A 24,421-nucleotide genomic window follows, 5' to 3' on the forward strand; every position below is an offset into this window, starting at 1 on the left:
TATTCACATGCGAGAAGCTCATACCGTGAAGAAATTTTTCAGTGTACAAACTGTGGGAAGAAGTTCCTACAAGAGAGTGAGCTAAGCCAGCATGTGGAAACAGGGTGCTAAAGTTTGAAATGCCAGGAATGTGATAAGTTTTTCAAGAGGAAAAGTTTCTTGAAAGACCACATGCTAATTGTGCACACAAAAGAAATGCCTCCCCATTTTCAGTGCAAGTATTGCTTCAAAAGTTTATCAAGTGAAAGAGACTTACAAAGGCATATCAAGAGCATTCATGAAATTGATGCTTGGAACATTCAAAATGTGAATTTTATGGGAAGAATTTTACCTTAGAGGCTTATTTGAGGAAACACATAAAAAACAGGCATCCTGATACCCTGCAGTATAAATGCAGGCATTGTGGGCATGCATTTTCTACCGTCAGACACCTAGCGGCTCACATAACACGGAACCACAGTGGTGATGAAACAAGCGGGACAAATGAGAAGCACCTGTGTTCATACTGTGGCAAGTGCTTCCCAAGAATGTATAAGCTAAAAGACATCAGAAGCTACATACGGTAAACAAGCCTTATTTATGTCCTTCATGTGGTAGACGTTTTTCCATAGCTGCTGGACTCAAATCGCACATGAAAACCCATGACGGGAAGAAAGAGTATCTGTGTAATTTGTGTGGCAAAGGATTTGTACATAGGTACTCATTAACGTCGCATATGAAATATAACCACAAAGATAAAGACTAAGGGTGTGTTCACGTTAGGATTGTTGACACTGGACCCGAGTTAACACGGGTCAAACAGTTCTGTTCACACTAGCGCAGCGAATCAGGGAAAAACCCGACCGGCATCGATCAAGATTGGCAAATCGGTATATTTTCAAAGCTGATGGCATCAGTTGTTTTGATTTGCAATTCGTTATGTTCGCGTGAATGCATAGCAACCCACCTGATTGGTTACAGATTGCGTCGTATTACCGCGTTCTGTGTAAATGAAGCATCAAATTAATCAAGTTGTTTTTGCTGCACCGTAGTCGTTCTAATAGCCGCCAATGTGGCAATGCCCCTATAATTAAGCGCCCACCCATCATATTTTGAAGTAATAAACCAAAAATAATCAACCATGTACCCAAAACTATTCATAAAGCTAACATACTGAATTCAATATGACTGCAAATGGCCAAAATCATCCTACATAACCCGGGTCGAAATGGCATTTCTGTTCACACTACGATCGACCCAGGTCCAACCCTGGTCGGACCGGGTTAAACCCTGCACTTTCCCAGGGTTGAAATTTTCGACCTGGGTTGTTTTTTTAGCCTTTTTTCTGTTCACACTACACTTTCGATCCGGGTCATCCCAGGTTCAACTTGGGACGTGGGTCAAACTAACTATAGTGTGAACACGCCCTAAATGAGGCTAATTTCATGTCTATGACCTCTAAATAGCATTCAATGGGGTTTTCCAGTTGAAATCCATACAACCCCCTATGGAAGGTAAAAATAGGGGTGTAGATTTGAAAGGAAGTTGCCCATTCAGGTAATTCCATTTGAAATTTCACACTACCTGTGAGGAAGGTTAAGGTCATGTCTACCAAATAAGATGTATCGAATAACCCGTTGTGAATTTACAAATATATCAATCACAATAAGGCAAAATCATCATAAGCCAGAATTTACGTAATTTTATTTGACATTTTACATGACTAATGCATAGGTGCATTAAAAATGGACTCCTACCCAGTTGTCACTTGAAAGTTTCATAGGTGGCTCTCAGGGTGTTTATTAGGTAGAATATGTTAACGTTTAATATGCTTTACAGAAACGTGTGTACATAATACCTTTATTTGTGATACAGTGCTCTCAATGTATAATTATCATTATGAATCATACGATTGTCCAAATTGGACCCTTTCTATATAATTTTGTACATGTATGCATGTATGTGACATGATGTGCTCCATGAAAAGTTATTATAATTACCGTAACCACTCGGGTATAAGCCCACCTTCGGCTATAAGCCGGGCTATAAGCCCACCCCCTATTTTTCAAAACATTCTGGGAACAAGGGTGCACTCGGGTATAAGCCCAGTTGTAATTTTGGGTAAGTTCTTAAATCAAATCAATGCTTTTCTCTCACATTAAAGAGTAAGTATTAAAAAATATCAGTTGATAATTAACATTCCATACTTATGATTTTTTTAAATTGACATAGATGATAGAAAATATGGGTACATCAGGCATATACAAATGGGGATGATTGTTCTTATTTTTAAATTCAAGTACTAGCCCCTCCCTGGTTATAAGCCCACCCCCATTTTTGAAGTGAAATCTGCTATCTAGGGGGGGTGGGCTTATACCCGAGTGGTTAAGGTATTACCAGCTATTACCTTATACATGTTATACAAACATTGGGCTATCATATATTATATACTGCATACTTGTTTCTGAAGTTCTGTGATATTTTTGCCTGTATCTCAATTTCAACTTTCCTCCTTTGGCCCTCACAGTCCAGATAGCAGAAAGGTTGGTTCAATATTCAGAATTCAGGTTTCCCGACGGAAACGATTGAACATGTTGAAACCATAAACCAATTGAGGTGAAACTTCTGTGCCTTCTATCAGTAATGTTTTTGTTTCATAACTTGGTTATTTCTGTATCATTTGCCATCACTGATATCTCAATTTCTCGAATTAAAGAAAATATCCTTGCTGTCTTTATGCTAAGGCTGGCATTTTCGGACAGGCTAGCGGGTACCCGCTCGAGATTACATTACCCAAAAATGACACCCCTACTTTAGGTCTACAATCCCGGCCATAAGTCGTTCGAATACTTATGTCAAAGTAGGACTGTTTGAGACAGTATACTTGACATTATTAAAATTGAGCTTTCTTTAACATGAAGTCTGAACCATTTCCTACTACTACAACCCTCCCCCTGCCCCACCAATCAATGTTGGATGTTTGTAGGGGTTTATGACAACAAAAAAACCCAACAACATTGATCAGGGGGAATGGGGGCATATTTGAGGTACCCATGTTAAAGTGTTCGAACAATTATGACCGGGATTGTAGTTCCAGGGACACTACAAAACTGAAAAAATAAAAAAATTACCCGCCAGAAAAATGCCCCCCTACTTTATGCTCACCTTGATTTTTGAAATCAACCTTCACTTTGGCTATCATTATGGCTACCTTATTTATTGTGCTGATTGTACATATCCATTTCTACTTTTCTTCATTTGGCTAATTAGCGTTAAATCATTTTTGAGATATGAATGTACCAGCGAATGAAGCAGGGGGCATTGGGAAGGCAAAGTGAATTTCGGGGTGCTCATTATCCCATTACCTTAATCTCACACACAGGGAGTGTAGATTTCCATCCCATTTGAGATTCACACTCCCTGTGTGGAAGATTAAGTCCCATCTTCCAAAGGGGGTGTGAGGATTTCAACTGGAATAGCCCGTTACCTGTTGATTTGCGAATCTGAAGTGTACAAAGTGTCACAAAATGTGGACCAATATAACAAACATTTGAGTTTGGGCCCATAAAAGCTTGATGAGGGCGTGTATATTTCAAACCTATAAAGGGTCTGAATGGCACTTGAAGATTTTGGGTCATATTCTGCACTGGTTTAAAGTGATAATGTGTGATTTGCATAAAGAATAGATTCCTGTTTAAATGTTAGTTTTCACTGATCACATTGTCCCATACTCCCATTTTAATTTCAAGCCAAACAAATGAGGTAAAACGAAGAAAATGTCATTAAAGCGCCTACAATGCTTGTATCATGTATTAGCTCGATCTGTGAACTCTGAATAAAACTGAAGATCTCCAGATTTACCGTTTATATAAAAAACTTTAATTTTACAGTAATTAAAGCACTTCAGGCTTATTCTTTCACATGCTATTTTAGTACACCACTGGGCATTACGCATTACAATCATGAATGCAAAAAATAGAAATTCAAGAAAAAAATGAGCGAGCTAAACTGAATGCAGTACTACTTGTTTTCATCCCAGGGGGTACTCAGTGCAAATGACCATATGGGGATGTGCCGCAAATATGGGTAGCATTTTCAGCCTTTTGGTATATCAATGACCCTTTATCTAAGCCAATTTTGGTATACCAATGGGTCCTTTTTTTATTAATTTTCTTCAATTTTTTCGATTTTGCCTCAATTTAGCCAAAATCTTGGGAAATTTGTAAAAACTAAGACAATTTTGGTTAAATTTGGCCAAAAATTTTGACTTTTGGTATATCAATGGGTCCAAATTACTTGAAAAATTGGTATAGTTATCAGTCCACTTTCAAATGCAGCGGCACACCCCTACCAAAACCAAACTTGAGTACCCCGGTTTTCATGTACTTGAAAAATTCTGTAGGGTTAGAATTTCATAGTACAGTGTGAGAATTAATTTTGCTTCTTACAACAGATTTTCTGGAATCGTTGGATTCTTACCATGCTTACTCCCTATTCCAAAATCTTGAGTACCGGTATATGCCGAAATTTTGCTATAATTTTCGCTTTTGTGTTTCTTAAATTAAATTATCGGTTATCAGAATGAAACATGTCTTTTCCACGCCTAAACTGAAATTAGTCTTGGTACAAGTCTTTGGGCTTGATTGTCACAGCATACTAAAAACACCCTAAAACGCATGTTTTTGGCCCTTATTTCAAAAATTGACCAAATATTAAAGTTTGACTTTTATTGCCAGTTAGGACTAACTAAAGGATTAGGATTTAGCCGTTTCATTTAGCAAAACAGGATAATATTTTTTTAATCCCAAAAATTAGTTCTGTATTTTTCTGGAATAGGGAGTAGTGTTTGTAGACTTCATAAGAAGTTATGAGGATCAAACTTCAATATCTGTTCACAAGAATCCACATTTCAAGGGATTAGAGCCAGATGGACCTATCTGCAATTTTTGGTGGTTTAGGGCAAGAAAGCCTCATCTGCAATAAATACCAGGTGTCATACTTTTTGTGTACAATATGATTTATTTGTTTGTAACACAATCTTGGGGCCAAAGATGGTAAATTGGTATAAAGGCTCCCCCTGGGTACTGCGCCCCAACAAACCAATGTGTATGCTCTGCAGAGTTATGCTAGTGTATTATTCAATATAATTATGAAGAGCTTATTTCCAAACTGTTTAGTCCACAAACCCATGTTTCTGATTTACCTGTGCAATATTGCAATAGGTTGTGAATATTGTGATGCTATAATGCATCCAATTTTAGTTGGATGCACCATTACAAAGCAAACAGTGGATGGATGCACAGTAACAATTTACCGTGTGAGGCTTTTGTTTCCCACATGAGAACAATAGTCTGCATATTGTTATGGTAAATAATGGCTTGTTGATGGTACAACTTACTTGTTGTAATGTCAAACTTGTCAAAGTAATTGTGATTGTATCACACAAGTAAATGAGACACATGGGGTTGTGGATTTAACACGGTTTGGAAATAAGCTCTTATGCGAAATCAGAGAAGATGAGAAATACACAGTTCCCTACTACACAAGAAGTCACTACCAAACACAAATAATAATTGTATGGATTAATATTATTAATTATCATGACAGATAATTATTGTAGCCTTGCAAAATAAATTTATCAATACGCTGGCAGAATAGGTGAAAACAATTTTTGAATATACCACACTGCACTATGTCCACACAGCCGGGTCACACAGTACCTCTGCATTGGAACATTACCATAATACCATATGCTGATCACTCGCACCTGTAAGATAAGTATCTTTGAAAAGACTAGTATTTTATTGACTATTCAATCTATGATTGCAGACATACACAGGTGATGAGTGCAACCTGCTTGTAGTGCAGCACGATATATTCAAAATTGTTTTCACCTATTGCTATGGTATATAATCCGATTTATTACGTCACTTCGCCAGTGTATACACTTGATACAAAATGTGAATGATTGGTTACTGGTCTTTTTTTTAATAAATTTGTGAGAATGATTTTAACCTCTCCCAGAAATAGCTAAGTTGGTAAAATCTTATTACTTACATTTAAGAAATAAAGGGTAATGCATGATCCATTACACGAAAATAATGTGTCCGACACAGTAAAAACGTAAATAATGGGTGAGGCGCAGCCGATAAGGGGGGGTAACCGGGGGCGTTACCCCGGGGCCCGGGGTCCTAGGGGCCCGTAAAAAATTAAGAAAAGAAACTTTACTATGGGGCAGTATAAGCAAAGAAAACGGACCTCAGGGGCCCGTAAAAGGTTAAGAAAAGATACCTTGCAATTAAGGCATATTTTCTTTGCTTTACTATATGGACCAACAAAGGTTTCTTTTCTTGTTCATTAGGCCTAAATCTCTTCTTTGCTTATTACGGGCCCTCCGAGGTCTCTTTTTCTTTTTATGGGTCCATTACGGTATCTTTTCTTTGCTATTAAGCTTTTTACATACTCACTAAGGTGTCTTAGGGCCTATGGTATATATCTTTCCTTGGCTTTTTCCGGGCCCCTACGGTCTCTTTTCTTTGCCTTTACGGGCCCGTTTACGGGTCCATTATAAGCAAACAAAAGTAGCGGGCCCGTAAAAAAACAAAGAAAAGATAGCCTTTGAAGCACACAGGCTCTAATTAAATATTTGAATTTACTGTTTGCTTTTCCCAAATTGATCATCCTCGATATAATGAAATCTTCGGGGAATCAGGGGAGTGCAGCTTAATCGTGGGAACACAAATTGCATATTTTCGCGCGCATTTGCCCTTCACTTTATTATTTGATCATTTACCTTTAAATTGGCAATTTGTCTGCGCTTCGCGTGCACTGAGTTTATTTCAATAGATCCAATCTGGGAGCAAAAGTCGCTAATTTGAATTACAAATTTTCGCACGCTTCGCGCGCATTGTCCAATTCAACGGTTCATACTTGGATCATTTTATCCTGCACCGTCATCACTGATCAAAGGGGCCCGTGCGTTCACGTTGCCCCCGGGCCCGTAATCACTAGCGTGTCCAGGGGGGGGGGCTTTGGGGGCTTCAGCCCCCCGCATGCACGGACCCCGAAAAAAAAAAGAGGAGAAAGAAAGGAAGAAAGAAAAGAAAAGAAAGAAAGGAAGAAAGAAAAGGAAAGAGAGGAAGAAGTAAAGGAAAAGGAAACAAAGAAAGCCAATGATAGCCAACAATTTTTGAGCCCCCCCCCTTCCCCGCTTAATGGATTTAGAGTACCCGGTATGCCGCCATATATTACAGGCCTATGATACGACAGAATAGACGTAGGTAATCCAGGGGAATGGAGGAGATATGCCCCAACATTTTAAGTGGGGGTGGCGGGGGGCTGGAGTATCCTTTTGCCCTGCACCTCCCCAAAAAAAATCACATAGGCCTATACCTTGTTTTCTTGATAATTTGGTGAATTTAGACTAAAAGAGGGCCTGAAATTATGCATTTTTAGTTCACCAAATACAAAATTTTCTTACGTAAGGGGGCCGCCGCAAACGCTTGGCCTGCCAGTGTTGACAAGCTTCCTAAACCCACGATCCAAAAATTGTGCATAATATGTATATGATTGATGTGATTTATTATAAAGACACTTTCTAATTTTTCTGCGGACTTTTTGGAAACTTATATGTATTTTGATTTTTTTTTTCAAAAATGTCTAGTCCAAATCAACCGATTTTGGCAAAAACAGAGCTGGGTTTTCAATGATATGGGCAAAATTTTAACAAAATATTCTCTAAAAACACATTTGGGTCATCCAGCTGGTATAGAACTATCTATATTGGTATCGTCTCATCGCCTTTTCTAGAAATTTGCGCCTAAAAGTATTTACCAATTTGCATGATTCCAGTTTCAAAAATACAAAAAATTGTAGCTTCTCAGAGGACACATCCCCCTCAGACACCCCTGGCCATCGGCGGCGGAACCGGGGCGGAACTGGGGCGGAACTGGGGGGTGGCAGGGGCCAGTGGCCCTCCACTTTTTTTGACCCCCATTTTATCCCATAATGTGCTGTGTGTAACATATCTGGGTGAACATAAATAATCAAATCTCTATTCTAGACCCTTAACATGCTTAAAGAAAGTGTAAAAATGATGCACCAAATGGCTTCAATTGGACCTTCATTTTGCAAATTTTTCCAACTCTACTGTGTTAATACACAGTGTGTATGGATAAACAAATTCCCCTTTTCACTTCACCCAACACTAAAAGCAATAATTTATAGTGAAAATTTGTCCACGAATGGTTTCAATTTGGGCCTTCATTTAACCCATTTTCAGATTTTTCAAACTAAAATTGTACACAATAATAGTGCCAGAATGGTCCACCAAATGGCTTCAATTGGGCCTTCAGTTTGCAAAAGTTTCTCACTCAGACACCACCCTGCTTTCGCCTTTTTTTTGTTTCTGCTTTGGACACCCGACACTTAATGTTTACAGTAATAATTTATACAGTTAATAATAGTGAGAACTTGTCCACGAATGGCTTTTTAATAGCTTCTTTTCACCAAATTGTGCACAATAATAATACCAAAATAGTCCACCAAATGGTTTCAATTGGTCATTCATTTTGCAAAAGTTTCTCACTTCTGAGGGGGGCACATCCACCCTCAGACACCCCCCTACGTCGCGCAAGCGCGACACAATATACTTAGTGACGCAAACGATTTAGATTCAGCCCCCCGCAGTAACAAATCCTGCACACGCCCATGGTAATGGCTCTCGGCGGCACTGGACACATTATGTGCGTGTAAAGGATAATGCTGCACCCTTTATTTCTATTCTATTACCACAATGTGATGCGATATAAAGCGAAAATATCACATTTTTTTTTTTTTTTTTTAAAGTTGGATAGCTCAAGGTGGAGCGCCTACGCGTAGCCAAAGCGTATGCACATTCCAATAACACAACCTAACATTCCATTCTCCACTATAAGCAGGCATGCACATACAATAACGCCCCTGGCATTCCATTCTCCCCCTACATACATAAGCAGGTGTGCTGTGCGCTGCTTTGCTGTGCGCTGTGATGATAGAAGAACATAAAGTTCGTTGCCCTGGCCACTTTATCGCTAATTAATGGTCTTTCACGTGACGCGTTTCAACAAATCACAGTTCGCGATTTTGAATAATGGGTCGTGGGGGTAATAGAATTAAGAAATATAGGGTAATGCATGATCCTTTACACGAAAATAATGTGTCCGAGGCAGTATAGTAAAAACGTAAATAATGGGTGAGGCGCAGCCGAACCCATTATTTAAACGTTTTTACTGCCGAGGACACATTATTTGCGTGTAAAGTATAATGCTGCACCCTTTATTTCTATTCTATTACCACAAAATAGTGTGATTTAAAGAGAAAATATCAAATTTTTTGCCCAAATATTTCAGTTGTTTACCTCAAGGTGGAGCGCATACGCGTAGCCAAAGCGTAAGCACATTCCAATAACACAACCTAACATTCCATTCTCCCCTATAAGCAGGTATGTATACAATAACACACCCCTGACATTCCATTCTCCCCTACATAAGCAGGTGTGCTGTGCGCTCTGCTGTGCGCTGTGATGATAGAAAAACATAAAGTTTGTTGCCCTTGACACTTTATCGCTAATTAATGGTCTGTCACGTGACGCGTTTCAACAAATCACAGTGCGCGATTTTGAATAATGGGTCGTGGGGGTAATAGAATACTAAATAAAGTTGAATCTGAATCTGAATCGGAAGTGTTGCTTAGACTTATTACACTCAGTTGATACCACACTGCTAACTACTTTATTTCTGTACTCTGTTTCATCTCCTTGTGGCTGACTTATGTCGATACTTTCATCTGCATGCATTGTTTGGTGTTCATTTTGGTCATCATTTGTGGCAAAACTCATTCCAAATGTTGTTGCGTGACTCGATTTTGGTTGAACAAAAGCCACTGAACTACTTTGAGTGTTAGTCACTGAACTACTTTGAGTGTTAGTCACTGAACTACTTTGAGTGTTAGTCACTGAACTACTTTGAGTGTTAGTCACTGAACTACTTTGAGTGTTAGTCACTGAACTACTTGGAGTGTTAGTCACTGAACTACTTGGAGTGTTAGTCACTGAACTAATTTGAGTGTTAGTCACTGAACTACTTTGAGTGTTAGTCACTGAACTACTTTGAGTGTTAGTCACTGAACTACTTTGAGTGTTAGCCACTGAACTACTTTGAGTGTTAGTCACTGAACTACTTTGAGTGTTAGTCACTGAACTACTTTGAGTGTTAGCCACTGAACTACTTTGAGTGTTAGTCACTGAACTACTTTGAGTGTTAGTCACTGAACTACTTTGAGTGTTTGCTGCCAAAGTTCTAGCCACTTTATTTCTATTTGTTGCTTCACTACCAAATGACTGACTTGAGTCACTACATGCAGCTTCATCTACATGTACGATAGAACCACTGTTGCTCTTACTATCATGGTTGCTTGAAGAAACTCTGTTGCTCAAATCATCACACAGATTTGTTTTTCTCACATGGGTTTGAGCATGTCCGAAACACTCCTCTCTGCTTATAAAAAGCAGACCACATTGACCACACTCAAATTTAGAGCAACTTTGGGAATGTTCATCGCGATCCTGGTTGATAGAAAAATTATAGCCACAGATATCGCACAATCTCCTCACATGGATTTGAGCATGTTTGAAACACTCCTCTCTGCTTTTAAAATGCAGGCCACATTTACCGCACTGAAAGGAAGAGCAAGTCTTCGCTTGTTCATCATAATCGTGGTTTTGCGGAAATTTTGGGCGTACAAATTTATCTTGATCACCTTTCCATTTCTGATGACTTCTCATGTGCTTCCTGTACCTATCAAAATTTGGCCACAATCGTAAACAGTATCTGCATTTGAAGGGTTTACATGTAAGTTTGATTTTACAGGGTTCAACAAGCTCACAAACCACAGCACACATGTCATGGCATTTCATATGCAGTGTAAGAGCCGCACTCTGTTTGAAGATTCTATAACAGTACATACATACCCACTCACTTCCTATTTTCTGGTCGTCGTGATGATTTAATTCCTGCTGATGCTGTTTCAACGCTTTGGGAAAATTGAACTTTAAATTGCATTTCTTGCACTGATGTACTTTCCTGCTGCACTTCTTTTGATGATCACCTTTATCTTTTACCTTATTGGCCTGACTATGATATGCTTGTGTTGTCTTCATTTCATTATGTTCACTGCTTTGAATTACAAATTCGAGATGTGTTTTAATGTGGTTGCTCAGATCTTCTTGGCTAGAAAAACCCTCCTTACAAAGGAAACATTCTAGTGTTACCTGTTTATCAACACGAACATTAGAACCGCTGTTGCTCCTATTATCAGTATTGCTTGAAGAAACCATGCTGCTCAAATCATCATACAGACTTGTTTTTCTCACATGAATTTGAGCGTGTCTGAAACACTCTGAAACACTTTTAAAAAGCAGGCCACATTGACCACACTCAAATTTAGAGCAAGTCTTCTCATGTTTATCACGATCGCAGTTTCGTGGAAATTTTGGGCGTACAGATTTATCTTGATCACCTTTCCATTTCTGATGACTTCTCACATGTTTCCTGTACCTATCAACATTTGGCCACAATCGTAAACAGTATCTGCATTTGAAGGGTTGAAGTAGTAGCGTATTTCTGGTGATTCTGGATGGAGGAGTTCGGATTCTGTGAGAAAACATGTCAAGAAAGTTTACATTGAATTTGACTGATGAAAGAGAGTGTACATGTGTATTGCAAGCCATCTGGGCCCCAGGATAGAGGGTTGGTGTGATCCCCCCCCCCTCCCTTCCCAACCACATTAATTTAATACCTACATCTGGAGTTAACACTAATAAAGTCAACCAAAGCAGCTCAATACAAATCAGGCCTTGCCGTCTAGATTTTAAAGGCGAGTGGTCAATCACTCGCTAGCATGATGCTAGGCGAGTGGTTGAAAATCGCTCTCTAGAAATTGAGTTTGGGCGAGCGGTGGTGAGCGAGAACGATCGCTCGCCTCATACAGCATGGCCTGTACAATACTTTAGAAGAGTTGGCAATTCCAATTTAAATGCAATAATCAAACAAACTTTCATTAAAAAGCAAAATAGTTACAATGTTTAATATTAACTGCATGAAAATTAATGTTGCTTCAAATTACTCCCAACAGGTATAAAAGACCTACCGTATTTGTTCCATTAACCGCCCATGCCCCTATAAGCGCCCACCCATTGACATACTACACATGATCCTCTATCATTATACGCAGAATCCATGCATGCAACGACTTGTGTATCAAACACAAGGCCTCTATACACAAAGTCCATATTCTGGGCCAATTTTTACATAATATGTAATAATGTAAACAATATAAAAAACAAGTGCCCACCCAAAATTACTTTGTTAAAGGGGCATTTCGTGATCCACAGCCTCATCCCTCCACTTTTCTCAAAAAATGTTGAGATTTTTATATCACTGGAAACCTCTGGCTACATAATGTTTATGTACAAAATATTTCTTGCAGATTAATTCGTTTTGCAAAGATATCGTGAAATTTGAATTTCGTTCTGGTGCACCAGACCGAAATTACAACGCATTGTCTATGGAGCAGTGTAATACACATAACCATGCATAACTCGCAAACGCAAAATCGGAATCAAGTGAAATTTTGGGAATAGGCTTTTTCGTGGATATGTACTGAAAAATGTCATAAAAAGAGGATGCTAGGATCACGAAATCCTCCTTTAAGCGCCTTAGGCGGTTAATGGAATGAATACGGTACATGTGTAGGGGAACTTACTATAATCATAAAGAACTTCAAAAATAGGCTGAAATAGATTTAGCTCATTCTACAAAATCCTGTGCCAATCCACTTTCAAACCTGAGAAAATAAAAGTTGTTCAAAAAGACCTGCTTTTTGTGGTTTTTAAGAGTAAATATATCACTCCTTTTGGATATAAAACACCACACTTTCATAATTGTGAAAAAATCAGCCCATTTAAGAATGAAAATTCAAATCTATTTGCTGGTAAAATGACTGCTTTAATCTTTCCTGTATATGGGATGTACATTTGTAAGACTGATGATGCAGTCAGTCAGTCGGTAATCAGTCTAAGATTTTGAACCTTTGGATGATCATCATATATCATACATACAGCTTACCTATGACCATTCGGCATTCTGAATTACAACTTTACATCAGATTTAGTCTGCAGTCTGCATGGGCTGTCTTTTGAGCTGAAGAGTAAATGCTGAAATACAGAAAATGAAAATGGTTTCAGTACAACAAACAGAAAGGCAACTAATTTCAAACGGGACTATACCAAATCATTTAAAAAATAGCAAAAGGCAGCTATTGTATGCAACTTTTTTACATTATTAACCCCTGAGCACTACCTGCCGATCTACATTTGTAACATTGCCACTGATTGGTCAATTACATATATATCTTCACTTTAATCACCAATCAGAATGGAGCTTTGCAAATAATTCACCCCAATTTTTTGTGTGGTGAAATTATTCTAACAACGTTGCTAATTGGTCCAATTGATAATGAAAACTTCTTTCTGGCCAATTGGTCAATTTGGCGCCCCCTAAGGGTAGTGCCAGTGGCGTAGCTGCCGGGGGACAGGGGGGGGGGAAATTGCCTATTTGGGCCCTCAGACCCTGCGCCCCCTAGTGCTATTTGGGCCCCAGCCCCATAAAAAAAAAAAAAAAAAGGAAAAGGAGAGAGGAAAAAAAAAGGAGAGAAGGGGAAAAGAGATGGGGAATCCATACGATATGCAATACCATATACGATTATTGTCAATAAGCCTGGCAAAAATTGTCTATTTGGGCCCCCGCCCCCCTAGTGCGGGGAAAAAAGAGAAAGGATGGAGAGAGAGGAAAAAGATGGGGAAGAGAAGGGAAGAGAAAGGGGGGAATCCATAGGCCTACGATATGTAGGGCCATACGATTATTATCAATACTCGACAATATACTTGTAATGACTTCTTGAAGACAAAGAAATATAAATCTTTTGAAATGCTAATTGCAAAAAAGCACATAGGAACAGTATATTGACTAAAACAATAAAATGGTCAACCCAAAAAGAAAAGTCGAAAAAGGTGGTCAAGAAGGCTGTGTCCGACATGTTTCTTGTAGCATGCCTCAACCGAAAATTTTCAGTATCGACACAAAATTGGCCGATTAAGTCATTTACCATTGAGCTATTTCAAACTTGGGGCGGATTAACGATTAGACCAGATGGGTACGGGTCCAGGCCCTAAAATAGCCTAAGGTATGTTCCCAAAACACCATGTTTTGGACCGAAATATGGTAACATTGCTAAATTTTGCGCGCTTCGCGCGCACTGGCCTTTACATAAAATTTACCTTTATTTTGGGCTACAATTGTCTGAAATTGGAAATTTAACCAGGAAGTTAGCAAGTATTATGGCCAAAATTCATTTCTATATAAGACCAAATTAGTAATAAAAAAGCAAATTTTTCTCAGTAATAACCCGGTTTACCATTTTCTCTCTTGGGCCACTGTATTGCCAAATTTAAACGTATAATTTAATATTTACCTTTGTTTTTTATTTTTCTTTGATATATTTGAAAGTATACTTTTCTTTGAAAGTACACTTTGTTTTCAATGGGGGTGCGTTGCACCACTCGCACCTACCCCCATTTTCGTTCGGTAGATTTGGGCCCCGTCCCATACAGGCTTGCCCCCCCCCCCTGCAAAGAATCCCCGCTACGCCACTGGGTAGCGCCCGGGGCTCATTTCCCCCCTCTGCCCCACATAGTTACGCCACTGATTATATTACACTGCTGACTGCTACATTCTGGTACACCAGAACATAATTCAAATTTGACGATATTTTGAAACAAATTAATCTGCAAGAAATTTTTCGTACAGCCAGAGGTTTCCAGTGGTATAAAAATCTCCATTTTTTTGGAAAAGTGGGGGGATGAGGCTATGGATCACAAAATGCCCTTAAAGAGGAAGCCCTGCCAGAGCAGTTCTTCTGGGATGAAATTCATCAGTGATAATTGACAAGTGACTTAGCTATAATCTGGATCTGGAAAATACTCCCAACGCTTCCTGCATGATTGAAGCCAGACGAGAGGGATGGGTGTGCGCATGTGCTATTTAATCTTGTTGGTTGCTTGATGCAGTAGATTGTGAGATGTAGTTTGTCACTGCTGACTTGAAAAGTAGTGTGTCGTTGATATTGACGATGTGTTCGGGGAGTGAGTTCCAGTCATTTATGGTGTGTGGAAAATATGATTGAAGATAGTAGTCACTTCTAATGACAATGTTTATACCACGCCAGAGTCATTTGTTTGGCAACATTTCCAAACATGATCAAGGACATTTATACACTCCCAGAAGGTTTGGTTCACCCCAGAAGAACTGCTCTGGCGAGGCTCCCACTTTATGACGAAATATTAATTTTAATTAGAGAGGGCGGCTTATCTGCTGTGTCCTGGCAGAACATCAGTCAATATGAGACATTAAATATTAAATGTGAGGATCCTCGCATATTGATATTGACTGATGTTCTGCCAGGACACAGCAGATAGGCCGCCCTCTCTAATTATAATTAAAATTACATTGGCCGTGAGACATTTTCGAGAGAATAAAATCCCCAAAATCATTACATGTTCAATTCGCCGGTAGATTCGCCATGAGCTGTTGTGGCGTGTGGTAACGAGCTATCGACATGTAATCGTTAAGGGCTGTGCAATAATTATCAGCCCCGGGGTAAAATTTCGAACGGCTCGCCAAAAATCGCTTGCCCCCCTCTCGGCCCGCCAAAAATCGCTTGCCCCCCCTCTCGGCCCGCCAAAAATTCTTTGCCCCCCCCTTGAACATGCCAAATTTTTGGGATCCCAAATTCCAAACTTTAAATGGTCTAGATGTATGTTCTGGCAGCCATTGCAGGAAAATTGGCATATTTAAGCGTTTCCGTGCCGTTTTCCTAAGCCTTTTTAAAGCATTTTATTAAAAGGTGCCCGTGAATCGTGCCAAAAAACGCTTGCCCCCCCCTCTCGCGGCTTGCCAAAAAATGTCTTGCCCCCCCAATTTTACCCTCCCCAGGGCTCATAATTATTGCACAGCCCCTAATGCTCGCTGGTTCGAATCCGAACGGTTCTGATTTTTTCTCTCCTTTATTATAATGCCAGTTTGTCTGAGCTCCGTTTCTTTAATTGAAATATTAATTTCATAGCTAAAATGATAGACAAGACAACATTATACGGTATAGTAGTACTGGCTGGGCCACATTTAACAATAATAAAAATAATAGTAAATAAAGAAAGATTTCCATTCGTAAATAGGTTAATTTTTTTCAAACCTGCATTTTTTGCATATTTGTGATGTTTACACATGTGATATGTCCCAACTTGCACCTAAATAATAAATGGAATCAGCCGGATGTGCATATATGTGTTCTGTTTGTACTCATGAGTTGTGTATGTAGATCAAAAGCACAATTTTAACATAAAAGTCATTGACATTATTAAAGTTGATAACAAACTTAACGATTGAAGGAAATTGTAAATAATATGTTACATGTATGTCTTTACATTCTGGATTGATCATGCATGCAGTGGTGCTGCAAAAATTGAAATATTTTATAGATTAAAAAATACATACATGATCATTGATGATGTATGTAGTAAGCCTGATGCCCTACAGGCATGATAGGCTAGCTACCATGTACACTATATTTACCCTGTTTCCCACAGCTGATGATATTGATAACAGCCATGTAACAGCACAGTCATAAACTATCAACCTCCATTCATGAATTTACACTATCACACATGTATACACAGTGATGGACTGATTGTAATGTAAACAAACCAGCAATGAACGATGAGCAATTTCAACTTAAATATAACGTGCCTTCTGTGCTATATCTACAAAATATAGGTGATTTGGATATTATGTGTTTTAATATTTAACGACAAATTTGCGCATAAAAATGATTTATAATTCATATATTATATATATTGATTTATAATTCATTCATATAAATGCTATTTTTGTGTGTCATTAACTATAAATTAATTCTCAATTCAGTACTCCTATATTTATAGCACATCAAAGGCACGTTACTGTTGGATTGTCAATTAAAGGTCATTTGTTCAGCTGATCGTGAAAGAAGCAGAGGTAAGCTTAAATTTTCTAAACTTAAGAATGTACCAGAGCCATGTAGTAATATAACTAAAAATGTCGAACGTTTGAGGACTTATTCTCTAGAACTTTCTTCTTCTTCCTTATAAGTGCCTCCCTCATGAGTATTATCGCACTGCTGTACTAAGTTATTTTTTACTCTGGAACCTGCTCTCCAAGTAGTGAAGTACCGGCGGTGTTTGCGCGCACAGTACTGACTGTGCAAACACCGCCGCACAGTGGGCCAGGGCGGAATCAAAGTGTGCCAAAATTCAAATTTGGTGAATGTGGAATTTCCAATTTTTTTCAGTTGTTTGAGGAAGAAAACATTTTGAAGTTTATTGTTTGGCGCATATATTTGGTTTCGATGGATTTCATAGGTGTCGTTCAGTCATGAATTTGACCCAAAAGTGTCATATTTTCTCTTAAAATGGTAAAAGTGTGAATTTTAAAAACAACTAATGTAACATTAGTGAATGAGAAACTGTTGTCTTGCCATTGTGCATATATCATACCTAATAGTAGTCAATCCAAATCATTAAAGTCAAAATATAAATAATTGTATTTATCAGGAGTAATGAGGGGGCTAATTTGGTGAAATACGGTAAAAATATGCATTTTTGGGAAAAAATAGAAATTTAGTTTAGATTCCTGTCGATTCCTGTACATAAATTAATTCTATCATTTGCATACAAGTCTTAGGACTATGTTGATGGCAATTTTTTTTTGCAAATATTTGCCAGCCTGCATTCCAGGGTCCATCCAATGTACCCTATTTGCTCACTTTTCAGCTGATTTTGATGGATCAGTGCACAGCGTACGGTTTATCATGTCAAGTGCATAGCGCCCTCATATTGCTTACATACCCTGGGGATTTTGCGGTTTTCAGTACAACTCTGCCCTAAGAAATAGCATAAGGTCTCAATATTTTTAACAAACCATTGGTCAAGATAAAGCAAAACCATGGCATCATTATGAAGAAAAAATTTTTATGCTGCTTATGCAGCAGGCTCACTTTCATAACATGTATGTATGGATGCTTTATGCTTTCATCATAGAATTGAACTTCCAGATAACCCCGCAGATAACATTTTGAATGGTATTAAAAAGACAGTTAAAAGCTTTCTTTATCGTTTACGTGAATGATAGACACTATGTGGATCACTTCACCCTCAAAATAAAGACTGGCATTAATAACCGGAAACTGACATTTGATGAAGAAACTGAAGCGTTTATTGCTGAGAACTCCAACGCAGTAGCTGAACTTCCAGCTGCAGAGGTTCCTAGCACTTCTCATTCTGAAGGAACTTTATCAGCACCAAGCGGGCCGAGAAGTCCATTGATAATATGGGAGGCACTTTTGAAAAAAACAAAAAAAAAGGAAAGCACGTTATCTTTTAGAAGAAAGAGAGCATGAGCTGAATAATTGCTATACGCAGCATCACTAGACATATACTAATTATACATTCAATGTAAAAACTCTTTGCTTTCATAATTATAAAGTGTAGGCCTACAAAAATAATGATATCATAAAACAATTTCATGAAAGTAGCCCAGTTTCACAGTTTATATGAAAACCCCTGAGCTTTGTGCTGTTATTAAGGACATGTGATAAAGTTGTGGTCGTTTTGGTCGGAAAAATGATTGTTTTTAAAATTATGAATATCAGGAATTTAGAGTAGGCCTATTCTGACCTCATTAGCCTTTTGATTGAAACGTACATTCATAATATTACATGCACATTCTATTCTGCTTTGAACATTGATGGTAAGTTATAGAATTTATGAAAGAAACTTAAGACACAAGAACCCCATGGTATGCCAATTTTAAACGTTTTAAAGATTTGGGATTATGTCTACTTTAAACAAATCTAATTCACGTTTCAGTATTGGGATTATATAGCGAACGACCAAATAACATACCGTAATTACAGATTACACCATTTTAGTGACGTTTGCGATGGTGTTGAGGGTTTATAAGTTGTAACATCCGGGGTGGGGGTCTCCCATTGACATATGGTATAATGTATATGCGCTTGCCTTTTGGGGCGCTTTTTTGCCAATTTTTGTAAAGCGATGGATGGGTTTTCACCACAGACGAAATCGCCCAGTATCATTGTGTATTTTGAGAAACATATTGGTAAAAGCACCCGGACCCTATTTGGGCAAAATCGGTTGCTTTTTGGTATATTGATGGGCTGCAAATAAGGGCCAAAATTACGTTTAAGACAATGGCGACGTTTTGGAGTCCGGCAGGAAGAAACACGTACAGGGAGAGAAATCCCCCCACACATTTATTATGACTGGTTGTTTGTTTGCTTATGAAACAAATAAAATGTCAGCATTTTATTGATGTCATACGTATTAGAAAATGCCGTCAGTGAATTTTGCAGTCCGTATAACCTTGAATATGCTATTTAATAATACTTTTCCAATTAGACATTTGAATTACTTGTTGTAAGAGTAATTGGCCAATCACGGCTCGGTATTTTAATGACATCATATGCCTTGGAAAATGGCTCTATTGGATTCCGCAGTCCTCAAAACCCCCGCTTTGAAAGTTTTTATAATAATTCTTACACAGGCATTTGAATAACTGTGGGAAGAATAATTAACCAATCACATATCAGCATATTAATGACGTCATACGCTTTCAAAAATGTCATCATTGAATTTTGCACCCCTTAAAACACCTATTTTGCTTTTTCAATTAAAATTTTAACATATATCATTTGAAATACTGTTGTAAAAATAATCGACCAATCACCGTTCAGCATTTTGATGACGTCATACATTTTTAAATGCCTCCATTGAATTCTGCCGCCTCAAGAACCCTAATATAGTCATTTTACCGTGTTTGTATCGTTTGATTGTCTGTTTATAATTTTGGCACACTTTGAGGCGATTCTGGCCCACTGTGCGCCGCACAGTGGGCCAGGTCAAAGTCAAAGTGTGCCAAAACCCTACTTTAGTGACTTTCAATGTTCAAATTTTTTTTATGTGATTTGGAAAGATAATGAACCTAAGAATATTTTCTGAAAATATTTCACCACTGGTTTGTTCTTAAAGCTGGTATTTTTATAATAAACACGCGAAATCATACAATCTGCTTCTTATTAGAAAAATCATGATTTGGGGGTAAAATTCTATAATTTTGTTTTGACATTTCTGATTCATTTGTGCTTTCACAGCTATTTGAGAAACTGTTTGTAGAATATAACAATAGGATATGAAGAATGTGAAAACCTTCAGGGAATTAAATATTTTGGCTTAAACGTCCTCGAAACTAAGGAAATATTACATTTTAACAAATTTGATCTCGAAAGATTAGATTCCCGTCGATTCCTGCCTTAAAACTTATACAGGCACATTCAGAAAAGTTTCATCTTTGTGGTGGTACCAAATTCAGTTGCAGCTTTTTGCAGTCTTCTGCAGTGGAGTCAGTTTTATGAGGCCCTGTGCCAGTAAAAGTGGCCACAAAATCGTAAATTCAGGTGAAAAGAGATGTACCGCGCTGCAGCGTGTACAAACATCTGGAGATGCACAGTGTTCTATTAATAGCTTGGCGGGAGACAAAACTCCGTTACAACCTCCGTATAGAGATGGATAAAGTTTAACAAACTTTTAAATACACTAGTAGGCCTAGAATTTAATATTTAATTCGCAAATTTAACATTGAATTCACCGATTTAATATTAAATCTGCGAATTAAATATCAAATCTCAAGTAATTTTAAATTTATAATTAATTAATTCACAGATTTAATATTAAATTGGCAGATTTAAAATTTATTTTGCAAATGTTATATTTAATTGAAATGTTCATATTTAATTCTTGAATTTAATATTTATATCATGAGATTTAATATTTAATTACATGATTTAATATTTAATTACATAAATTGAATATTTAATTACATAAATTGAATATTAAATTCAAGAATTAAATATAACATTTGTAAATTAAATATCAAATCTGCATGAATTAAATATAAAATCCATGAATTTAATATAAATTTCGCTAATTAGATTTCAAATCTCTGAATTCAATGTTATATCTGTGAATTTAATATTAAATAAATTTAATATTAAATCTCACAATTTAATATTCTGCAATTATATATTATATTAGATTCGTTAATTAAATATTAAATTAAGTGAATTAAATTAATAAGTTTTAACATCCGGGTGGGGTCTCCCATTGCCATGGTATACGTATATGACTTGCCTTTTGGGGTGCTTTTAGCCCATTTTTGTAAAGCGATGGGTGGGTTTTCACCACAGACGAAAACGCCCAGTAGGCCTACATTGTGTATTTTTAGAAACATGTTGGTAAAAGTACCCAATTTGGGCAAAATTGGTTGCTTTTTCAAGGAAATTGGTATATAGTGATGGGTTGAAAAATTAAGGCCAAAATTACGTTTAAGATAATGGCGGCGTTTTGGAGTCCGACAGGAAGAATCACGCATAAAATTTTGGAAGAGAAACCACCCCAACATCTAGTCTGGTTGGTTGTTTGTTTGCCTGCTTATATTAGACAATTAAAATGTTCGCATTAATATTGATGTCATACGTATTAGAAAATGCAGGTATATTCCCTATTCGTCTCAGGTATAACCTTGAATATGCTATTTGCTAATACTTTTCCAATCGGACATTTGAATTACTATTGTAAGAGTAATTAGCCAATCACGGTTCGGTATTTTAATGACGTCATATGCCTTGGAAAATGGCTCTATTGGATTCCACAGTCCTTAAAACCCCCGATTTGAAAGTTTTTATAATAATTATTACACAGGCATTTGAATAACTGTGGGAGGAATAATTGACCAATCACATATCAGCATGTTAATGACGTCATACGCTTTCCAAAATGTCATCACTGAATTTCGCACCCTTGGAACCCCTATTTTGCTTTTTCAATTAAAATTTTTACATATGTCATTTGAAATACTGTTGTAAAAATAATCGACCAATCACCGTTCAGCATTTTGATGACGTCATACATTTTTGAAAATGCCTCCATTGAATTCTGCAGCCTCAAAAACCCCTAAAATAGTCATTTTACCGTGTTTTTATGCGTTTGATTGCCCGTTTATAATTTTGGCACACTTTGAGGCGATTCTGGCCCACTGTGCGCCGGTACTTGGTGGTTATCACGCACAGGTCGCGTGATACGACGGCCTACATGTATATCTTGAAATGAGCTCTTTTACATAGACTAGTTCGTTAATGTCCATTTCATTCAGTTTACTTTTTAAAATTGTGACTTCTGGAGCATCGCGTATCTCTGCTGGTAGGAGATTCCATTCGATCCCGTAGTGCGGGGGTAGAGTGAGTATTGGTTCTTATTAAAAGCCGGAATGTCTAAAAGATGTGGTCCATGAGAATTTCTGGTTTTGCGATTGGTTGTATTGCTAGCCTTAGGAGCTGTGCAATAATTATCAGCCCCCCCTCAGGTCTGAACGGCTCGCCAAAAATCGCTTGCCCCCCCTCTCGGGCCCGCCAAAAATTGCTTCCCCCCTCTCAGCCCGCCAAAAATTCTTCCCCCCCCCTTGAACATGCCAAATTTTTTGGATCCCAAATTTCAAACTTTCAATGGTAGATGTATGTTGCGAGCGCAGCGAGCAGGAAAATTTGCATTATATATTTAAATGTTTCTGTACCGTTTTCTAGGCCTTTTTAGAGCGTTTTATTAAAAAGGCGCCCTGTGAATGCGTGCCAAAAATCGCTTGCCATTGCCCCCCCTTCTCGGCTTGCCAAAATTGCTTCCCCCTTTTTTGGCAAGCCAAAATTTCTAGCCCCTCCAATTTTACCCTCCCCCCAGGGCTCATAATTATTGCACAGCCCGTTAATGGCTTAACATTCATTTGATGGCGCCAAGTTGTGAATTGTAGTTAAGTGGAGTTTGGTGTGTCGGTTTTCTAGCGTTTCCCATTGGAGATTAGTCAGCATTTTTGTGACACTTGATTTCCTGGAGTGATCATTTTGAACGAAGCATGCAGCACAGGCCTTATATTAAGTATGCCTGGACCAGGAGCTAAAATGAGCTCCTGGTCCCCCAAAAGGCTCCTGGTCCTATAGTTTGTAGTGTCAAATATTGGATACACTAGGAGCCAAAACTGGGCAACCATGGGGTAAAAAAAGCCTGGGTGCCTGGTTAATATAAGCCTTGATGCAGCACGGCGTTGGATTTTTTCTAAAAAGTAGCCTTGTTGGAGAACTTCTGATAGGGATCCCAGATAGCGCTACAATACTCTAATTTCGGACGCACAAGAGCCTTGTATGCCATTTCTTTGACTGTCTTGTTGCATGAGTACATATTTCTTCTCTAAAGTCCGAGCATTTTATTTGCTTTGTTCTAAGATGTCTGTTTTATGTGGTGGGCCCAATTGTGGTCGCAGCTGATTTCGACCCCTAAGTATTTCTGCTGTTTAACATTCTGGAGAGCAACTCCATTCATTGTATAATCATGATGAACTGGTTTAGTCTTGTGAGTGACGTGCATGGAGTAGCATTTGCTTGAGTTAAACGACATTTGCCATGATTTTTCCCACTTGCAAAGAGAGTCAATGTCCTTTTGGAGATGAAGACTGTCCTGAGCAGGGGTGCAAATTGTGATTTCTTCCTCAGGAGCAAAGGTTTTTAGGCTTCGATTTCCTTAATCATACCATGCATAAAATGCTTTATTCTTGCCTTCAAAAGATGAGAATGTTACTCGTAACATAGCGTGTATTTTTAGAGCGACTGTATATTAGGTCTTCTAGCATCAAAAAAAGGGTTTATGGTGACAATGTGCGCGCGACCGTGCGTAGCGGGCAATAATGGGTATTTTACACTAGTTTGGGGTCAATTTTGGTCAGACAGAGGCTCCTTTCCCCTTTTATTTTCCTTTACCCCCATTCCTCTTTCTTTTTTTGCCAGAGGAGCACAACTTGTTTAGTGCTTTATGGTTCTTCTTTTTAAATTTACTCAATATTTTCCAGTTTGTCCTCTTCTCAGTGTATTGATACACTGAATTCCCACATGACTTTTGTTCCCATAAAATCCTCATTGCTGCCTCTCTATATATTTCCTCAGATATGATTGCCGCCTCTCTAAATTTCCTCAGAGATGAGCCCTGTTTCCACCTGTCTTCATCCAACTTCTTTTCTTCCTGTTAAATTACATTGAATACCTCCTATGGTGATGAATTGTAAATTTCCTCATATCCCATTTCTATATTCTAACACCAACACCTTCTTCTTTTTTTGCTCTTATTTCTTATTTCTTGAAT

The 24,421-nt window shown here is 38.1% G+C and overlaps 1 protein-coding gene and 1 long non-coding RNA gene across 3 annotated transcripts in view; one reads left to right on the forward strand and one right to left on the reverse strand.

The window, feature by feature from the left end:
• Positions 1-10,926: 10,926 nt before the first annotated feature.
• On the reverse strand, positions 10,927-16,823 carry LOC140140350 (uncharacterized). Its single transcript, XR_011857264.1, has 3 exons — positions 16,704-16,823; positions 13,143-13,231; positions 10,927-11,669 (listed from the first exon to the last, which is right to left on the reverse strand). It is a non-coding gene; the product is annotated as an uncharacterized lncRNA (long non-coding RNA).
• A 261-nt stretch (positions 16,824-17,084) lies between these two features.
• Positions 17,085-24,421, forward strand: part of LOC140141196 (uncharacterized) — a 76,664-nt gene continuing 69,327 nt past the window's right edge. For both annotated transcript variants that reach the window (XR_011857374.1, XM_072162995.1), the window contains exon 1: positions 17,085-17,144. The gene's annotated coding sequence lies outside the window, so the exon portion shown is untranslated. The remainder of the gene's footprint in view (positions 17,145-24,421) is intronic.

This window comes from Amphiura filiformis, chromosome 19 (assembly GCF_039555335.1).
Source record: "Amphiura filiformis chromosome 19, Afil_fr2py, whole genome shotgun sequence".
Taxonomy (NCBI): domain Eukaryota; kingdom Metazoa; phylum Echinodermata; class Ophiuroidea; order Amphilepidida; family Amphiuridae; genus Amphiura; species Amphiura filiformis.